This window comes from Centruroides vittatus, unplaced genomic scaffold, assembly GCF_030686945.1.
Source record: "Centruroides vittatus isolate TY-2023 unplaced genomic scaffold, ASM3068694v2 contig_1048, whole genome shotgun sequence".
In the NCBI taxonomy this organism is placed as follows: Eukaryota; Metazoa; Arthropoda; class Arachnida; order Scorpiones; family Buthidae; genus Centruroides; species Centruroides vittatus.
The window spans coordinates 73,316-93,544 of NW_027120676.1; the positions used below are offsets into that span (position 1 = coordinate 73,316).

The 20,229-nt window shown below is 29.8% G+C and overlaps 1 protein-coding gene across 1 annotated transcript in view; it reads right to left on the reverse strand.

The window, feature by feature from the left end:
* Positions 1-14,865, reverse strand: part of LOC136970451 (phosphatidylcholine:ceramide cholinephosphotransferase 2-like) — a 59,535-nt gene extending 44,670 nt beyond the window's left edge. Inside the window, exon 1 of the mRNA XM_067264890.1 lies at positions 14,702-14,865. The gene's annotated coding sequence lies outside the window, so the exon portion shown is untranslated. The remainder of the gene's footprint in view (positions 1-14,701) is intronic.
* Between the last annotated feature and the right edge of the window lie 5,364 nt (positions 14,866-20,229).

A 20,229-nucleotide genomic window follows, 5' to 3' on the forward strand; every position in this document is an offset into this window, starting at 1 on the left:
AAAATGTAAACAAAAATTAATTAAAGAATTCAAACAGATAATAAATGAAAACATCCTAAGGCAAGTTAAAAGCAGTATAAATGAATTAGTGAACTCAAACAGTAGAAATAAAATATGCTTAACAGCAAATTGTTTATGCCCTACACATATTGCAAATAAATTGAACCAACTCATTTTCCACATCTGTACAGCCACATGAGCCCACAGTTCACACTTGCAGCACATAATCCACTTTTCCTGAGTAGTTCTATATTGTTCATTGCAATATATGAAATAAGTATTCATCATCATTTTCCGGTTCTTTAGGACTTTTCTGCCCCTTTCCTTTAGTGAACTCCAAATCCATTGCTCTTCTGTAAGTTCCTGATTTTTTAACTTTAGCCTTGGCTTCTAGTGTGGCTTTGTATGGGGATCCAGTTATTTCTTCTGTTTGTTGTTTTCAGCCAAATCAAACTATAGCAAAACACGATCAGGAACAAGATCGGCCATACTGCCAAAGATGCCCCAATAGTCATGATTTAGAAACATTAAGTGGAACCCTGAGAATAGGGTACCAATCCATCATCTGGCCACATGAATAAGTTAATGTTTTATCCTTCTAACAGGAAAAATAACTTTCGTTATTATGGAATTATAACAAAACATGCAATTCTATATAAATGTAAGCAAAATATTATAAGAAATTGAATGAAACAGACAACTTATTTAATATTTCAACTACGCTTGTCGGAGAACAACACAGACACAACACTTACGTCATTAAAACTCAACTGTCTAGCCTGTAAAGAGAGTCTCCTTTTACTTGTTTCAAAGAAAATTTGACAAACTTGCCCCATATGCCAAAAGTTACCCCATCCTCCCCTATATTTTTTTTTAATTTTCTTGCTCAAAACCTGAAAAACTTTTGAAGAGCAATAGCCATTAAACATTTAACACATTTTGCCAAACAAAAAATAACCTTTGTTCATTAATATTTAAATTATTTCTGCCTTCATTAAAATATTTAAGCAAGTAATTTAATATTAAAGGTGATCAAGTTCAAATGATTTAAAAAGTAAATTTTGGTTTAGAACTCTCTTTAATTATCAGATATTACTAAAACTAATAAAGTTAAACAAGAAATTTACTTGTATAGCTTTTTTACATTCATATTATATATATATATAAAATAAATAAATACCACTGTTAAACTAAGATATCATATAAATTGTATTTGTAACAAACCAAGATAAGTGTTTCAATATCAACTTACCAAAAAAATTGGATAAAATATTTAACAAGAAAAATATTTATCTTTTTCAAAAACAAGCCAATTAACTAAGTTATAAAATACTATGATGTAAACACAACTTTGAATCCAGATAAAAGCTCAAGGACAATATTAAGATAGAATTTATTAAAATTTAGGGATATCATTATCTAGTAAAATATCTTTGTAGACGTCTATATTAATAAGGACGCTTTTCATCATCAAAACTGATGATGTGATTCATATGACAAAATTAACAAAATTACTTCCTTCTGTATTTTTTTGAAGAAATAATTATTAAAAATTATTTCTTTAAATCAATATTACGGCCATAATTTACCAAATGATAAAAATACTTAAAATAATTTTATAATGTATCATTTTAATTTGACTTCACTTTTTTTTTTAACAGACACATTTATTAGTATGTATTTTTAGCATCTTGTAACTTATCTAAAATCAATAAGATTAAATTAGGAAACATTATTATATCAATTATTTACAAAAAGGAAAAATGATTACTTAATTAAAAACATGATGCATAAATTCAATATCAAATACACTAAATTTATTTGCAGACAGAATTTAATGCAATTCTAAATGATCTATATCCCTTTCATGTAGATCCAGTGGCAAAACTATGGCTCTTCTAGACACTCACTGCAGCTCCTATATATTTAATTACAATAATTAAATATATGGGAATACAAGTCTATTATATAAAATACCAGTTTCAAAAGAGAATGCAGTTTTCATATTTCTGGTAGGCAACATATGGTTCCCACTGTGATAAGGTTTTGCCAGTCCTGATATAGATCATTGTTGGAGTCAAGAAAAATTTTACTGGACAAAGACATTATCCAAACAAATCACAATCTACCTAAATTTGGCATTTAAATTTTTCCCAGTAAATAGAACTAATTTTATATCAACAGTAGTATAATACAGAAACACTTAAAATAAGTTATTTTTTATTGATTAATTCAGCCAATTTGCTACATTGGGTATGCTTTTCCTCCAAGCAGTTCAATTAACTGGTATCTTATATGTATCAAATCTTTTAAAAAATAAATATTAAATTTCATAGAAATATTGCAAAGAAAGAAATTCTAAATATAAAACTAAACTTTAGTACAAATTAAAGTGTAGAATTTAAGTAACTAAACAAACCAAACATTATCAATTTATAAATAATCTATTTACTTTGGCTTCACAAGTAAATATTGTTCTAAATGTTCTGAAAAACTGAGTATTTTATTGATAATCTAAAAATAGATCATTATAATTCTAAAAATATACAATATAAAGGAAGTTTAAAAATATTAAATGAAAAATTATTTAATACAAAATGATCATCAAAAATAATCCCTTTTATACATTTTTTACAATCTTAAAAATCACATCTTTATTAAACCATAAAAAAAATTTTTAAATTAATAAGAATCACTTTTCACATCATCAAAATACTTACTTAGTGTTCTTCAGCAAGGTAAACAAGGAAAAAAATATTAGAAAAACTACTTCCAAATCTACAAATGTTTTGAGCTTTTGAATAAAATATGAAATCCAAAAACAAACACTTGGAAGATTCCAGGAGTCAGAAGTATAGTCAAATGTTTTTTAAGATCTTTCATCTCAACTACAGATCCCAAACTCAAGTGAAAATTAACGATCACAAAGAAACATTTCATCTGTACAATAGTACACACTTGCCATTCATTGTTAGACAGGCTTTAGGACTGTATACATTCAAAAATCCATTTAACATTTAAAATGAGATTTAATCAAATACACTAAGGAACTTCAGGATGATAAATCATTTTATTATTAAATTATTTGTTTTTAGTATCACACTACAACTCAACTTAGAAGTTGATTTATTTCGCTTTATTTTATAATTTTAACTTATTACTTGACAACTCAGTAGAACTATTCATATATAACTTTTTGAATCTAACAGACCATTATTATAAATTCAGATATAATTTAAAAATATCTGTTAACATGTTTAAAAAATAACAGGATTAAGCACTTTTCAAGATTCTTAATCCTGAGAAGCACTTAATCCAAACAAATATCTTGACTCCTTTAACCACTTTTGGGTTTCTTTTCTGTGTTTTACCCATGAGTTGGCTTATCCAGTTTTGAGATTTTAGATGAGATAATTTTAGACTTATTGTTACAAATATAGTAGTTAAATTTTATTATTTCCAAGGTAATGTTTCTTCTTAGTGTTATTTTTTTATAACATTTATTTTTCACAAATTTGAGGATGAGGAATATGAATAGAAATTTTAAAATATTAGCATTTCTTACTCCAATTAAAAAAAGTACATTTCTTAAGTTACTTGCAGACACAGTATATCTTTTTCAGGCATTAAATAGTGAAATAAAAATCAAATTTAATTAATGAATCAAGTGCTTTTGGTTAATTTTATTGCTTAAAATATTTCTTGACCCTGAAGATGTTATTTCCAAGTCTACATACCTGAAAACAGTTCACATTAAAGTTATAACTTCTCAGTGTGATTTATGTATTACAAACACTAAAAAATATATTATATTATCATTATTTGTTTTCATTAGTTTTCAAGATTTTTAGTTTTGATTTTCTCCATAATTCAAGTAAGTAAATCAGACTCTTATATAAAAATTCTTATTTTTTTATAGTTTGAAAATATTAAAAATAATTACACAAAGAATCAAATCATACTATATAACTTTTTATTATTTTAAAACTATATATATGTTTTCCTTTCTATCAATAAGTAAAAAAGATATATTTTGCCAAAACTGTACTAAAATGTCATAATTTAGTTACAAATATGCAATGGCATTCATTATAATCAATCTTCAAAGATTTTAATCAGAAAATGATGTTATAAATGAATCCTGCATGCCACATAGACTTCAGCATTGGACTTTACTCAATGACAGATTGGAGATCCATTTAAAAATTTGATTTATAGTGTTTTAGTTTTGTCATAATTTTAATTTATTACTAACTAAAAAAATGAAGTTTAGTAAGTATAATTTGTCATCAAACTATTGTATAGCAATAATATATGTCCTTTCTAGATAATTTACACACAATTAAAATTTTAATAGCTTAATAATTAACTAATATCAAAGACAATAAAAGCATAAAACATTTATTTTACTTCATTTTTTAATGCTAATATTTAATGTCTCTATTTAATCAACATTATATTTTATCAGCTTGGAATTTCAGCTGTTTGAATGTCACCTATAATACACCTATATACAATCTGATTTAAACTTCCTTATATCCCAATGACGCATTGGGATAAAATGATGATCAAAATTTAGATAACTTTTACAAAATATGTAGAGTGAGAAACAAAAATATTTTTGGTTTAATTGCTCAAAACATACAATACATAAATGTTTTAACTTTACACTTTGTTATTACTTAAAATATTACTAAATTATGTTTGTTGTTGAATTTGGTTGTGACAAAATGAATATCAGATAGTATATCAAAAATATATGATAATAATAATATACCAACTGATATTTACATCATAACTTAATTACATAAATATATATAATTTTTGATTGTTATAATTAACATCCAAAATACATAGTTTTATTAAAATAAAGATTTCATTCTAAATGATAATCATTATGTATTGATTACTTTTTAGCTGATTCCTACTTGACAGCATAAATATTTAATTCAGATATAAATATTTATGTGCAGATGATCAAATAATCAAGTTAAAAGTATGATATTCAGCACAGGAAGAATTAAACTGTAGTACTTCCAAACACTCCCTGCATGTTCCATCTCTCTCTCTCTCTCTCTACAAGAAAACTAGAAAAATCTTTGCATTTTAAATTAAAAATATGAGAGTATTTTAAATTCTCTTCTCTTCTCTTCTATTGTCCAAACAAACATTTCTTAATATTCTGTTGATAAATCATCAGACAATGACTCTTCAATTTAGGATGTAATGACAGACAGAAAATGTTTAAAGTGTTCTCCGAAGACAATGTCGTTAAGAAAAACAAGCACTTATTTCACGTGATATCATCACAATGCCGGGGTGCAACTTTTAATCATATTTTTAATTTATTTAATTTAAAATACATGCTCTCCACCTCAAATTACCAGTGGCCTGCCCCTCTACATTTTACTTTACCTTTAACAATAGAGTCGAGCCAGTCATCTATCTAACACTTTTCAGGAAAACTTTTCGAATTGAAATAACATGACTTCCAGTTTGCAACAGTTCTTATATAGTTGATCAGGACCTCCTATCCCTAAGTTTTCCTATCTGGTCTCATCTTTCATCTATCTAACTCTGTTCTCGAGATTAAGAAAAGACAGATGGACAAACGGACAACAGTAGGAATTTATAGGTCCACAATTTTTTCAAATTGAGCCCATAAAGTAAGATAAATCAATTAACACAATTTTTTAATGGAAATTATTTATATATACAATTACAACTCAAAGAACAAAATTATTGCATTTTTAAATATGGAATGATGAATTAAACATTAACATTTAATTTTAGTTTTGATTTTCCATAATAATGAAATTCAGAACTTTATCCACCATCAAATTCAGACATGTCAATAAAAAAGAAATCTTTTTATTACTGCTACTACTACAGAATTTAATGTTTCATCTGAAACTATATACATAAAGATTGATGTGATGAAAGAAAGTAGTTTGTCAACTTATAGCAAACAATATTCATTATTGAAACAAAAACTAATGTTTTCATAGTAAAACAAAACACATAATAATTGGAAAACAAATTTTAAAATTTAAATAATTATACAGGAATAGTGTGATTAATTCACCACTATTAAGAAAACTTAATATGAATTACTACTAATATTTTTTAAAAATTTTATATTTCCTTCTCTTTCTATTTATGGTATTATTAAATATATATTCGAAATAATTGTTATCTTAAATTATAAAAATTCACAAAACACACTTTATACTTCAGCAAAATTTTACATTTACTACAAATGTATTATATTTTGAAAAAGTCTTCCTGAGACTACATTAAAACTATATTCTAATGAATTCCAAGGAAAACCTTTCAATAAAGTCAAAAATGTTTGCAATAAACAAAAGTTTGCTGAAAAATATAAGTTGTGTTTATTTGTGACTCTTACTAATTAAACAATTGGATAAAATTTAATGTTTTTATGTGGTGACAAATCATTCAAAGTAGAGAATAAATGTTTTAACTAACTTAGAACGAACAAGCAGAAAAATGATCAACTCAACATCGTTTACATTATTTTTCTGTTGAAGAAAGGGTTTTATTTTAGATATTTTGAAGAAAAATCTAGTTTTAATTATGAGAGTTTATGTAAATTAACCCCAGTAAATCATAGCCCACTTTTGAAACCTGGATTTTTTTTGGGTTAGAATTAAGTCAACTTTTAATTAAATATTATGTTAACTAGTCCAACAAACTTATCTGAAAAATTATATTTTTGATTTCTTAGAATACAACATGAAGCTAAGAAAGAGAGAGAAGTTTATTTATTAATACTTCTTTCATTATTAATTTAACTTCTTACTCACTGATTTAATGTAATTAAATACTTGTCCTTCTTTAAAATTACATACATACACATATATAATACACATGTAATTTACCTTTTGTTTATTACATACCTGTTGTGTTGAGAGCAACAAAAGCACAAGTTAAATGAGAAAAATTTTAAAGGATACAACACCTTTTTTATTAAGTAGGTCAAGGAAGAGCAAACACAATCACTATTAATTTATTTCAACTGTAAGGTTAAGACTCAGATTATTTATATTGACTTTAGTAGTCTTGATTATTTACACCTAGTAAAATTCAATCAATAATCTCCTGAGGTTATTTTCTCTGATTGTACTAATAAGAATGATGTTTCACTTACCATAAAAACAATAATAAACTTTTACAACAAACAAATTCATAACTTTATTCAATATAAGAAAAAAATATATATTAAAATATAATTGTAAATGATATACATTTAGAAATTGAGATGTAGCATTGTCATCGAACACAATTTTGCAGATGAATTGAATAATGTTTATTGTTAACATAAATCTAATCATTGGTAAATCTAAATAATCCACTAAAATTACTTCCTTCACATAATTTTATATAAATAAAATCTTTACAAAATTCAATAATTACAGAGCATTTTGAGGAAAATAAATACATTTACTACAGAAAACTTTCATTTTGTTTGAATCGTGATAATTGTTTTTGTAATGTTTCATAAGATGACAATTCTTGATTAATGTTTGTGTGAAGTAATTTGCGACTCCTATATAAAGATCTGCCTTTTGTAAGCATAATAAATTTTCTTTAATATCAAGAGAAAAAAAAAAAAATGCTAAATTTATTTACCAATAATTATTGTAAACAACTTATTGTTGAAAACTCAAAATATAGTGTAATATCCTTAACAAAATGTGCAATTTCCTTAAAAAATTTAGTAAATAACATTTTAATTGTATTTATAAGAAATCATTGATAACAGAATTTAGCAGAATAAAAAGAAATAATCTTTTATCAAATTCAATAGATATTTGAATTTGATATTTACAAAGTGATGAAACAACAGGAGAAATTCAGTCTATGGCTGCTAAAATCTTTTAAACTCAGTTTTTGTTTTAGTGTGCTGTATTCCAAAATTCACAGCCCAGAAAATGTGATAAGAGACTTTAAACTATTTGGTGTTTAGTGTTTATGAAAACATTAAAAGCATAATTTGATGCATCTTTAAAGTGAAGGTTTCTATTTGGGATGTGAAATACTGTTGTATCAATTGCTTTTATCTAGTTGTTTTGAGTTTTCTTTCATTTTTAGCATCTATAATCAACATAGATATTTAATGATGTTTACAAGTTGAAATTTTGAAAAACAAACTTTGACTGATATAAATTCTGAAGATTAAAAAAACCCTCAAAATGTGACCAGAGGATCGGTACCTCCTTGATACCTTGTCAGGACTGACACAATCATGTCCCGGGTGACACGGAAGCCGAGATGGCATATTGGAACGGTCACACGAGCGGTTGCGTACACAGGTTATCAGATTCGGGATGGAGCTGAGATGAGAAGAGAGACAGTGAACCAGAAGTGATTCACACAACTATAAGGTTTATCACACTGAATGACCAATCTAACACACTTTTAAAAATTCTTTATTCCTCTACTCTTAAACAATTTAGAGAATTTTAAAAATGTGTTAGATTGGACACACTGTGTGATAAACTCTTATGTAAGATAATCTTTGTAAATATAAATCAAATACTATAATATAATATAGTAGAAGGGTTAAAAGTACAAAATATAATAATCATAATCTTTGCTGTTGTTATTTTTTGCCCAAGCAATGCCAGGCTCATTTGCTAGTTTCTTATAATTCGATTCATTACACTAATATAAATAAAATTTTAATATACAAATGAACTTTAAAAAATAAAACTTGTCATAATTACAATTTTAGAAATGAATAATTTCCTAACATTTTTTGTTTAAAATTTAAAAGGGTTTGAAAAACAGTCAATGAAGTAAAAAAGGAAAAAAAAACACCTGTCTTAATATACCATAATTTCCTGTGCATAAATCACAGTTCATCTGTGTTTTCATGTCAATTTGAAAGCAGGTGCAAGTTATGTATTTTAGCAATTTTTTCAGGTTATAGGCAGAAAATTACAGAATCTTATATTATAATTATAATTAAAAAGCATAAATTTCAACAGACTTTATTATAAATCTAAATATTTGCTTCAGTTACAACTTGAAAGATATCAATAATGCAGAAGTTATAAAATTGCATGAAAAACATTTTTAAAGTAAATTTCATGTGAAGCGCAATCATTATTATTAAAATATCTCTATTCAGATTATTTGTACTATGAGATAAAAAGATAATGAACTCATAATATCTAGGTTCCTCTATTACAAGATACAATAGTTATCAATAAATCAAAAGCTTAGTCAGAAGTCTTTACAAATATAATGCTTTCAATGCAGAAAGTAAAAATAAGTTTAATATTAAAAAAACAAAAATATAAATTCTGCTATGATACTATCATCATCATCAAACTGGATGGAAATAAAATGCTCACATCAGCTAATTACTTTGCTTTTTCTGACAGTTAATTTACATAAATTTTGATAAAAATTACCAGTGCTCTTTAAAATAATACAAACTCATGCATTTTATTAATGATTTTCTTAAGATATTTTACAATAATTATGGCACTTGCTATACAATACATTTATATCTAAAAAAATGTAATTATTGAACATTTGTACAGAACACAATCAACAAAACCTTTAACATCAAGTAACGAAATTTAATGTAAAACTTATAGAATTTAATTAGATGTTTTACATTAAATTTCGTTACTGGATGTTAAAGGTTTTGTTGATTATGCTTTGTAATTTGTTCCTGCTATTGAGAAAAAGGTAATTTATTCATATAGGACACTTTAAATAAAACACAAAAAAATTTTTAAAAAGAAATTAGAAAAACCATTACTGATTTGCCTTGATGCCATATTAAAAGCTCTCAATAAAAATTTAGTGTTAAAAGCCACCACAGCCTCCTATTTACTATCTGAACCAAAATATAGATTCACAATATTCTTAGTTTATCTAAATAAGAATACATTATTGGGCTGCAGTTTGAAAAAATTGTAGACTTATAAATTCCCAGTGTCATATGTCTGCCCTTCCTTAATCTCAAGAATAGATTTAGATAGATGAAAGATGACACCAGATATGGAAAGCTTATGGGCCCAATTAACTATATGCAAACATCCAATGCAAACCAGGAATCACATTACTTCAATTTAAAAATTTCCCCTGAAAAAGTTAGATGACTGGCACGACTCAATTGCTAAAAGAAAAGGGGCAAGACACTACACTAATTTGAAGGGGGAGAGCATATATTTTCAATTAAATAAATTACAAAATATGATTAAAAATTGCATCCTGGCATTGACATTACAATAAATATTTGATCATTTATATATGGATAATGGCATGACACAAGATATATAAATTTTTATTTTTAGTTCACTCAAATTAATTTTTATTGACAAGAAAAAAATTTCACCATAAATATGGCAAATGGCAAATCAAACAACATATAAAATGTCAATTAATTACAAAACACAAAAACATACAAGAATGCATTAATATTTTAATGTATTATATTCTTGTATAAGTTGTCAAATCAATAAGTTTTCAGAAAAATAAGTCTTCAATAAATGTAATTATCAATTATTATGACCCTAACATATAATCTATAACACTAGAAAATAAAAATTCTGACAATTTAAAACAAAATGTCTCTTTGCTAATGTAATGCAGTTAGTTGAAAGAACTGAGTCCATAAAATTGGAACAGTATGTAGACCAACTTATTATGTACAGTATGTATGTATGTATGTATATATATACATACATATATATGAGAGTTTTGATTTCTTTTTCAACTAAAAGTACTTTGTAATTCTCATTATTTTACCCAATTTCAACAGAAATAAATGAATTTAAAATATGTACATAATAGCTACTTACTTTTTCAAGTTACAAAAATACAGACATCAGTGAGTGACAGTGACAGTTAATTCAGGCACTAGCTTGCCAGACTGAGTTTCAATTCCACTTTGACACTAGTGTTTCTACTTATCAAATTTTAATGGGTATTATTGCTTAGGAATCACTTTATTGTTTAGATTTTTTAATCAGACTTGATACACAGATTAACAATCATTTACACTTATGCATTCTAGGTGCTATGAACTAATTTAACATTGAGCAAGTTAATAAGTAAAAAAACTAATAAATAACTTAAGTATATTATTAAACAATATTTATCTGTTTTTACTTTAATTTCTCATTTTTTACATAGTTCATAAAAATAAGATATTACTATTAAAACGTAAAAACACGTAAACAGATAATAAAAATATCTTTACTCGCCATGTCCAATCACCAGGAACAAACTATTCGCCACAGCAGAGACAACCTTTCTTTAGAGGCTATGCCTCTGCCAAATTATGTAAAACAGTCCAAAATGTAAACAGTGAAGGGATTGTCACCGGTGGACATGTTTTTAAGTTTTAATACTGTATTTCTGCCAGCCCTATTTTACAAAGATATTACTAATCAACTTATCATGCAGAATTATTATTGAAACCGTATCTCAGTAAACTATCACTATAATCAGTCATATTTAATAAATTTATGCAATAGCCATGAATTATGCAAGATTTGAACATTTTAGATCTGCAAAACTTGTATAAAAATATAGGGTGTCCAAAAAGTGACTGTGCAGTGGAAAAAGGTTTAAGTTTTAATGAAAGTGAAAATGTACATTTCCAGCATTTATTGGAGGAAAAATTGCTATAATGTCTCCCAGGGGCCTCAAAATCCTGGGAAGTGAGGTCTTAGAGAGCAAAATTCCACAGAGGATTATGTAATCAGCAGAGAAGTATCTCAAAAAACTTTAGCCCAATAAACCAGAACATCTAAGCAAGCAATAAACACTAAAAGTTGAAACACAGAAATACAATACACAGATCTTGTATGCAACAGTTATAGATATAACTTTAATGTCATTACAAATTTCTCACTGTACAGTAACAGACACCCTGTACAAAATTAGCCACAACAGAATAATGCTCAAAGTAATAGGCAACTTTTGCAAGTAAATTTAAATTCAAAAGCTTAAAATTTAAAAAACTTTTCTATCTGATTTATAACTTTTATCGCCATCAATCTCCAAAAACATTTGTTCCACAAATTAAAACTTGTAGAAGAACAGATTTTTATTGAGACACTAAGTCAATAAAAAAAAACTACATTTTTTCAGTATCTAGACTATAAATAGAACTTGAAATCAATATAAATCACATAATATGAAGTTAATATAAGTTTGTTGGTTTTAATATGGTGGTTTTAATGGTTTTAAATTCTTGAAATTTCATTTAGAAAAAAGAAAAAGGCATGCCATTAAATGAGAATGAAAATTGCTACATCAATTTGTCCTTATGTTTTATTGCTTAACTTTTTTAGAATGAAATTTTCCTTATCAAACTAAAACCATCCTGAAATAATTTTTAAATGATAAATTTTGCTGTTGCTATAATTAAATACAAACTAGACATTTCGAGTATTCAAGAAAATCACATTACCATATGTAGATATATTCACAATATCATAATTTTAAGATTAAACCAATTAATCTAACTTTTAAATTGCTTTTTTTTTGACATTTAGATGAATTTTTAAAATTTAAATTAAATTATCCAACAAAACTAGTAAGTAAGAACTTTCCATATCCAACTTCATACCTTCCGAACAAAATCTAATTGAACTGTAAATTAAAAGTTCCAATTCTTAATTAATTCTTAGAGTTTTCCAATAATGTCAAAAATTTGCCATTTAAAGTCATCTTTGTCTAGAGCTGATGATGAAAGTATACACAATTATTGCAAAATTTAATATGTTTACCTTCCAATAATTACAGTAGAGCAAATCATATTAGTATTTTATAATCCTTTCATTAAGATCATTAATTTGACAAAATGTCTTTTTCCAGGAACTAAACTTCATATTAACAATTTACAGATATAAAAATAAGTGGTGGAAAGTGTAAGCAGTTTTAATTTTACCATACAAGTTATCTGTTCCAGCTTTGATTTTGAATTTTAGAAATAAAAATATTACATAGTTTTGAAACATTACAGTATATGGTATAACCAGGAAGATTCCAGTCCTCTCCTTAATCTTCCAGAATTGAATCAAAAATCTTTGTCACAAAAGTCAGACAGAGAGCCAAAAGAGGACAGGACTTAGGATGCCTAGAAGATAACAATTGTGAGTGCATTAAAATTTATAAGGTATATTTATATATATTTTATTGCACAGGCAATGTTTTTGCACACGTATATCATTTTAATAATGTTTTCCCCAATTTCTTTTAAAACACCCATACAAGAGAGGAAAAAACGAAAAAATTAACACACACGAAAGGAAAACCATAACCAGAAAAACTACTTTTGGCCTAATCCAGTCAATCACGTGACGCTCGGACATCTCCGGGCATCGATCAAACGGCAGAACTATACTTTGGACGAGAAATGATACTTTTTGACACAGGAACGATGCCAGATAAGGCACGAATTCCGCGCGGCACCGGCTTTGAAAATAAAGAATTTATTTGAACAAATTATTCGCCAATTACGATAAATCGATAGCCATGTCATTCCGTACCAGGAATGACGCATTAATTATGTTGCATCGGACAATTATAACAGAAAAATCCTGATATCGTACGATAGTCGAGTGTCCCCTTCTTTATTCTTATAAAATTCGAGCGGATGTCCTCCAAGAAAAAAGTTTCTATCGTCAATTCGGAATTAATAAAATAGAGGACGAGAGAAGCCGTTCGCGGAATCGACATTCCTAGGAGATGATTCACGTTTTTAAAACAAAGATGTAACTTCGCTTCTGGGCGAGGACAACAACACCGACCAAGGTCACTTCCTCCGGTGCAGTTCGCTAAAAACGAGTCTCCCCCTTTTTATCGCTCGGATTTAGTTACGATAATTACTTCGCAAATGCCGAATCGAAATGTTCGATTCGGTGAAACTGGAGGTGAAAAAATACTGTAGAATGATGAAGATCGCTTCTATGGTTAGCAACCACCCACAGAACCTGTCACTTATTTCCTTAATGACAGTGTGGAGCGACGAGAGTAGTCTATTTACCTCAAATGTTGACCGACTTCGCTGCAAATTACGGAGCGATCCCTCTTCTATAACGTGGAAGGTCGCGTGAAAAGGGGGAGAATATTCACTCTCGATCGTTAGTAACATTAATCGGTAGAGTTCGAAATCGATGAGACTCTCGAGAATAATGGGAGAAAAGGGGCAACGGGCCACACCCAAACCAAATTAGTGCCGTTCGATGAACGGGTATCGACTATCCGATCTACGGCTTCCCGGCCGCAATCGACGTTATAGCGCCCGAAACCAAATCGATAACGTCACCTCCGACTGTAGGAATGTCAACGTCACGTGCGGGCCACGTGCTTTATAAGACTTCCCCGTGGCTTCCTCTATGTTACCGCGCAGCCCGCCACTTTCTTCCTGCCCGGCTCCAAAACCCGTTTCCATCGCCATTCGAGCGCCGAGTAACCTCTCGAAGACGTTCTTTGGGCATCTTCCGCCGACGTCACGCCATGACTAAGCGAGTACCGGATGCGGATAATGAGGAAACCAAGCGTAGAAAAATCGAGAAAGACGTTCGTCTTCAAAGAAAAACAAATGAACAGCGTAACTGAAAGCGATGATGTTGGTTACATTCGCACGATACGCGATGTTATTTTCGTACTGACTAAATTAGACACGCTAACGATTGATACTAACCTTACGGGTCGAGACTGGTGACAACAAACACGGACAGAGAATTAAGAACGTTAATGGCTATTATACGAAGCAAACGAGGCCGTTTCGCCGGACTACCTGCCAGCCATACGAGACTGCAGCAAAGAAATGACAACTCATGGTGTAAATATCCGCCTCTTCGCCTGACGTCAAGCGTCACGTGAGTTGATTCATTTCGACCTCCCAACCAGGAAAAATCGGGAGACTCGACTCTCGAAACAGCTGTACCGCTATCTGGCTCGCGTGGAAATAAAAATTCGATAAAAAGGGGTCTAATGTCGCGAGAACCGACAAAAATTTATAGACTCTCCGATATGCCCTCATCTCTATTAGAGAATTTAGGGATGCCACTCTCGACCACCATTTGATATCATATAAAAACGCGACTCAGTAAACACAAAACGACGTATTTAGTATATAAACAATCTTTTCAGATGAGAAAATTTCTAACAATTCGTAAAAACAAGTTCCTTTTGATGGGAAAATGAACTCGAGCGACTCATCCTCGCCTCCAAATTTTTAATTTTAGCAGCTAAAGTGGCTAAAGTGCAGGATACGCTCGTTTATGCCACTCTCCCTACTAAATTCGGGAGCGAATACAAAATGCATCGGCTTTAACGTTTAATTCTCTCGATACAGTAAAAAAATAAAATAAATAAATAAGCGAAACGAATAAAACTTGAAAGATCGCCAAAGCGAAATCACTAGCAGCATTAAAAAATAAATAAAAGCCTGCAAATATATTCTGCAGGCTTTATTTATTTATTGTTTTATTCCCCCCCTTAAACAATATCGAACTGCGGTAGTGTGTTTCGTAACAAATCTCACTTGCAGATAACATTGTTAAATTCTATAATCGTCGAAACAGCTCCACGTACTGTAGAAGCCGCAAGAAGAAGGGGAAAAAAAGGAAAGAAAATTACAGTTCTCTGGAGCGAGTGCTCTATTTACCAACCGGTTTATGGAATGATATCAGAATTTGTTTTACACCGTGACTAAAAATCTGCCCACAAAACACCATTTCGCACACTAAATTCGCCACTATTTCATGGCCGGTCGGAAGGACCGCAGTTGGTCATCTTCACTAAAAACTGGCACCGCGGGACGTTATAATAAAGGGGGAGGATACACGAGAGAGATCGGTTTACATCACGCGCCAGGTCAAAATCTCGAATGATCGTCTTTGGTGAATTTACCAAGGAAACGAGCGAAGGACAAATGCCAAGTACTTCGTAAACAGGACATTGGATAAGTTCGACCTTGGCACCCTTCCGAAAACGACACAGATTTCAAATAAATTAGCAAAATCGATTGATTCGAAGTAATGCCTTTACATTCTTCGACGGAGATTTAAACTACAATGCTATAACGAGGGGAAAAATCGAATATCGCTCCATTCGAAATCGCTGCATCCATTTCGCTAATATGGCAGCGTGTTCAGATAAGCTATCGTCAGATAAGCGTGTTTTCGTGTATACCGGGCGATAAGCGATTTATAACTAACGTAATTGGACCGCGGAAAAAACTTTCCATTTGCCACTAGAAAAAAATGTTTAAAAAAAAATAGCCAATTTCGCACGTTTCAAACCGTCCAGCGTTAAATCGAATGTAATTCTGAGCAGAGTACACCGGTCAGAACAAAATTTCGTTATAAGGCGGGTTAAGAGCGATACCGGGAGTCAAACGTTTCGCAAGCGTATTATTAACTATTACTCAATCGATTTTTTTGAATTTAATGGGGAAAATATAAATTTATAATGCCGCACTGAGTACAAACACGTTATGTTTATCATTTACAAAGGATTCAAGTAGAATAACTCTCGAAAGTCGTCTCGAGATTTGTTTGGGGGAATTTTTTCGGAATGTAAATTTGTTTTAATTCTTATTAAAAAACGTTTTAAACATTTCATAATTTCTTTTGGGGGAGGAGAAATATAAGTTAGTTCTCGTGGCAATAAATCTTATTTTCCAATACTTATTTAATTAAATATTCCGTTTACACGAGCTCGGATAGTTTTCCAATTTTTTAAAGTAATAAATCCTTATAGTTTTTCGTTACATAAAAAAAATCTGAAGCATGAACATCAACTAAAAGATTCGATGACACAGATGAGTATCAGACACGTCACTTCAATACATGCAAAAAAAATCTCTCTCGGGACATTCCACGAACAAAGTACGTATAAACATCTTTTAAACGATAAATAAAATTTATTGCATCGAATTAAACAGATAAATACAGAACTTAAAAATAATAATTTTTTTGATTAATGTTGAATATTTTATTTATTTAAAGTGTGCTACCGATAAAAGTTAAATATAAATTAACATGGAACAAATTCCATGTTAATTTATATTTAACTTTTATTAATAATTTAATCGTTTAAAATTTAAAACGGTTTTATTCCGTGGTTTGGACGTGACAAAACAATTACTTAATCGACAAAAATTTAATTTTAATCAGCTTTAAACAAAATTAAACTTCGATAAAAGGATTCTGGTGAACTCTTTTCTCAAGAATTTCGCAAATCGAAAATTTTTCTGATATAACTGACGAATTTCGTTCCCTTTTCTCTCAATAAATAGGTGCTAATATCAAGGACTTATCTTTCTTAAAAGTGATAGAAATTGACGATTTCGAGTGATAGCTAAATTTTGACCGAATAAAATGAAGGCAACCATCTCAAAAACGTCAACAAGTCCTGCTTACCATCAACTTAAAAAAAGGGAACACTTCACACGCCGATCACTTTCACATTAACAAGACTTCTATTACATCCACAAGTAATTTTTTGCCTAACCTGACCGAAAACATAAACTGATAAACAAGACGAATGGCGGGAGCAGTTATCAATAACTTGAAATTTCAAGTGTGCCAATATGATTAATGCTGGCAGAGATCGTCTAACGTGAACTAAACTGACATTTTCCGAAATCTTAGATATTTTCCGTGGGAAAGATATTGGCTGTAGTATAATTACGGAGTGTATTCTCATTTTTACAAGGAATGCCACACCGCTAAAAACGGGGTTGCCTTTCTTTCGTGCCCACGCTGTTTCAAAATTACTACGTAAGCCGGAGAGATTTTTCTGGGTCGCGACCGTTTCTGTAGTTAATGGTGTAGACATAATTAAACTATCAAATATCCAGATCCCAGCAATCTCTTATGACTAATAATGTTAATGCAACATCATATAATTTAGTCTAACTCCAAACAAATAATTTACATCAGAACGTGTGTGTAACACTTAAAATCGTATGTAACAATGTAATTTAATCACCACCAACAGGCAGAGAAAAGAACCTCATCTATCTCGTGAAGGTGGAGAGTTGTTATTCCTGATCATCCATAAAATCAAGACTAGCCGACTTTTGGGCAAAACCATGGTCAAAATTTTCTAGTCATAAATGCATTTGCTTAATGACTAGTATTAAAGCATGCAACTTCCAGCCGAGATGTAAGCGTATAGTTGAGGTTAGCAATGAAAACGTGCTCACGAGATATCAATACAAAAGGTAACGACATTCATAATTTTTTCTCTCTCGAAAATCGCATCCAAGGTCAAAACAAATGTAACTGTAAGTCGTTCTTTCCTGCGATCTCGAAAAGATATATTAAGTAAAAATAATTTAAACCTAGCATATTTTGAATTTGGAAACTTTTTGCAAATACGCTGGAGGCTAATTATGCTTGGAGATCAGCAGTACAAATAAAATAATTAATTGCTTTCATTTTTAAATTAATTCTTATTTGCAACGTTATACAATTGCGAGATACGACTCTTCCTACAGATATCGCGTTTATTTATACATGGATCGGAGATTCTTTTTGTCATAAATCATCATCAATTTGTATCTGCATAATGCAACAACGAAAATTTTTCCATTTAAATTAATCACCGTGTTCTTCCCGTTGAAAAGATTTCAGTTTTAGAAAATGTTTCATGCATGTTTCCAAGTCAATAAACAGTTAACTTGTTTGGAGAAAGACATCACGTGTAGTGAGGATGATCTCCAAATAGAAACAGTCATACAAAAGTAGATTCTGTTCGCAGAAAAAAAATAATAATAAAGAAAAAAACAACTCTTTATTTTCGTCCAAGGCATATCGATCGATATATATATAACGAATCTCGGCTGTTATTTTCTATATTAAGTGCTGTATATGAAGAGTATTAGTTACAGTTTGCGGAATTACGTAACCCGGTTAGAAAATTTGTCGGTGTCAGACAGATTTTCTGTAATGGACGCGTGCCAAATCTGGTACGTGTGTACGCGATTCCATTAATGAGGTAACGACGTCAATTTTCGAACAAAAATACTATTTAAAGCAGCTGGAGGGCAGATTAGACTGTATTTTGCAGCTTTTTAACCAAGCTAAAATGAGCTTTAGAAATTGGGTGACTTGGGCTTATTGGTAAATGGTTCTCTCGTAAAATAAGGACGAAGTATTTTGATCGGCTATTTTTATAACAGACACTTAGTTATAACTATGATTTGCTTGAAAAACTATATACATCTCTCATTAAAACCTTTAAATCCTTTCAATGAAAATTTTACTTGTTGACTATTCTAGTGAAGACTGTTGACCCTGATTCTGAATGAAAGAACTATTAGAAAAGCCATATAAGTTAAAATATTTGTTGATATTCACCATAATCTGTTGATAACCATATTTAATAATTACTGATGATCATAAAGGTTCCTGGAAAGTATTCATATTAACACCACTTTATACAATTGCAGAATGTTTGCAAAATCAACCTTTAATTAAGCAAAATAAACTACAACCAAACCATTTGCTCAGTTCTGAGAAATCTAACTGATAATGATTTCTACACTAGGCATTATTATAAAGGAAAAGTGAATTTTGGCCTTGCACAATTATTAAGCACCTCTGTCCAATGTTACTTTGTTTTATCATCTCAAAATTAAATTGAATCTAGCAAGAATTCTCAAATTTTGCATTACACACAGCTCAAAATCCTATGCCTCAACAAAGCCATTAGATCTACAAGAAGAAAAGCTTATGGTTTGTTACATAAACTTATAGTTATGGAAAATGATCTATATGCACGAGATCCGGAGATGTTAAAAGACGTCAATGAAAGAACAGTCGGCTTGGCTCATACTTATGAAAGTAATTCAAAAAGAGTATACATAAAGAAGCTTAAATGGTTGTTCAAGTGCCAAAACATCAAACCAGCACGAAAGGATACCTCACACATCACTACGTGGGACAACATCGTGCCTCCTCCATGTATTTTATCGGCTTTAAAATTTGGCCCACTCTTTGCTCCTGGCCCCTCACCGAGTCCAGAGAATCTTATTCCGGATATTGAATTCATCATCAAAGGCATGAATAGTACCGAACAGGACTACATCCGCTGGAAAACACGTTTCCGTGTAGCTCATGAAAGAAGGGTTAATTTTAATACTAGGCAATTCTTGGCAACCATAAGCAAAGCGTGCCAATGGCTGCAAAGTAATAATGTGGTGAAAGCAGTAAT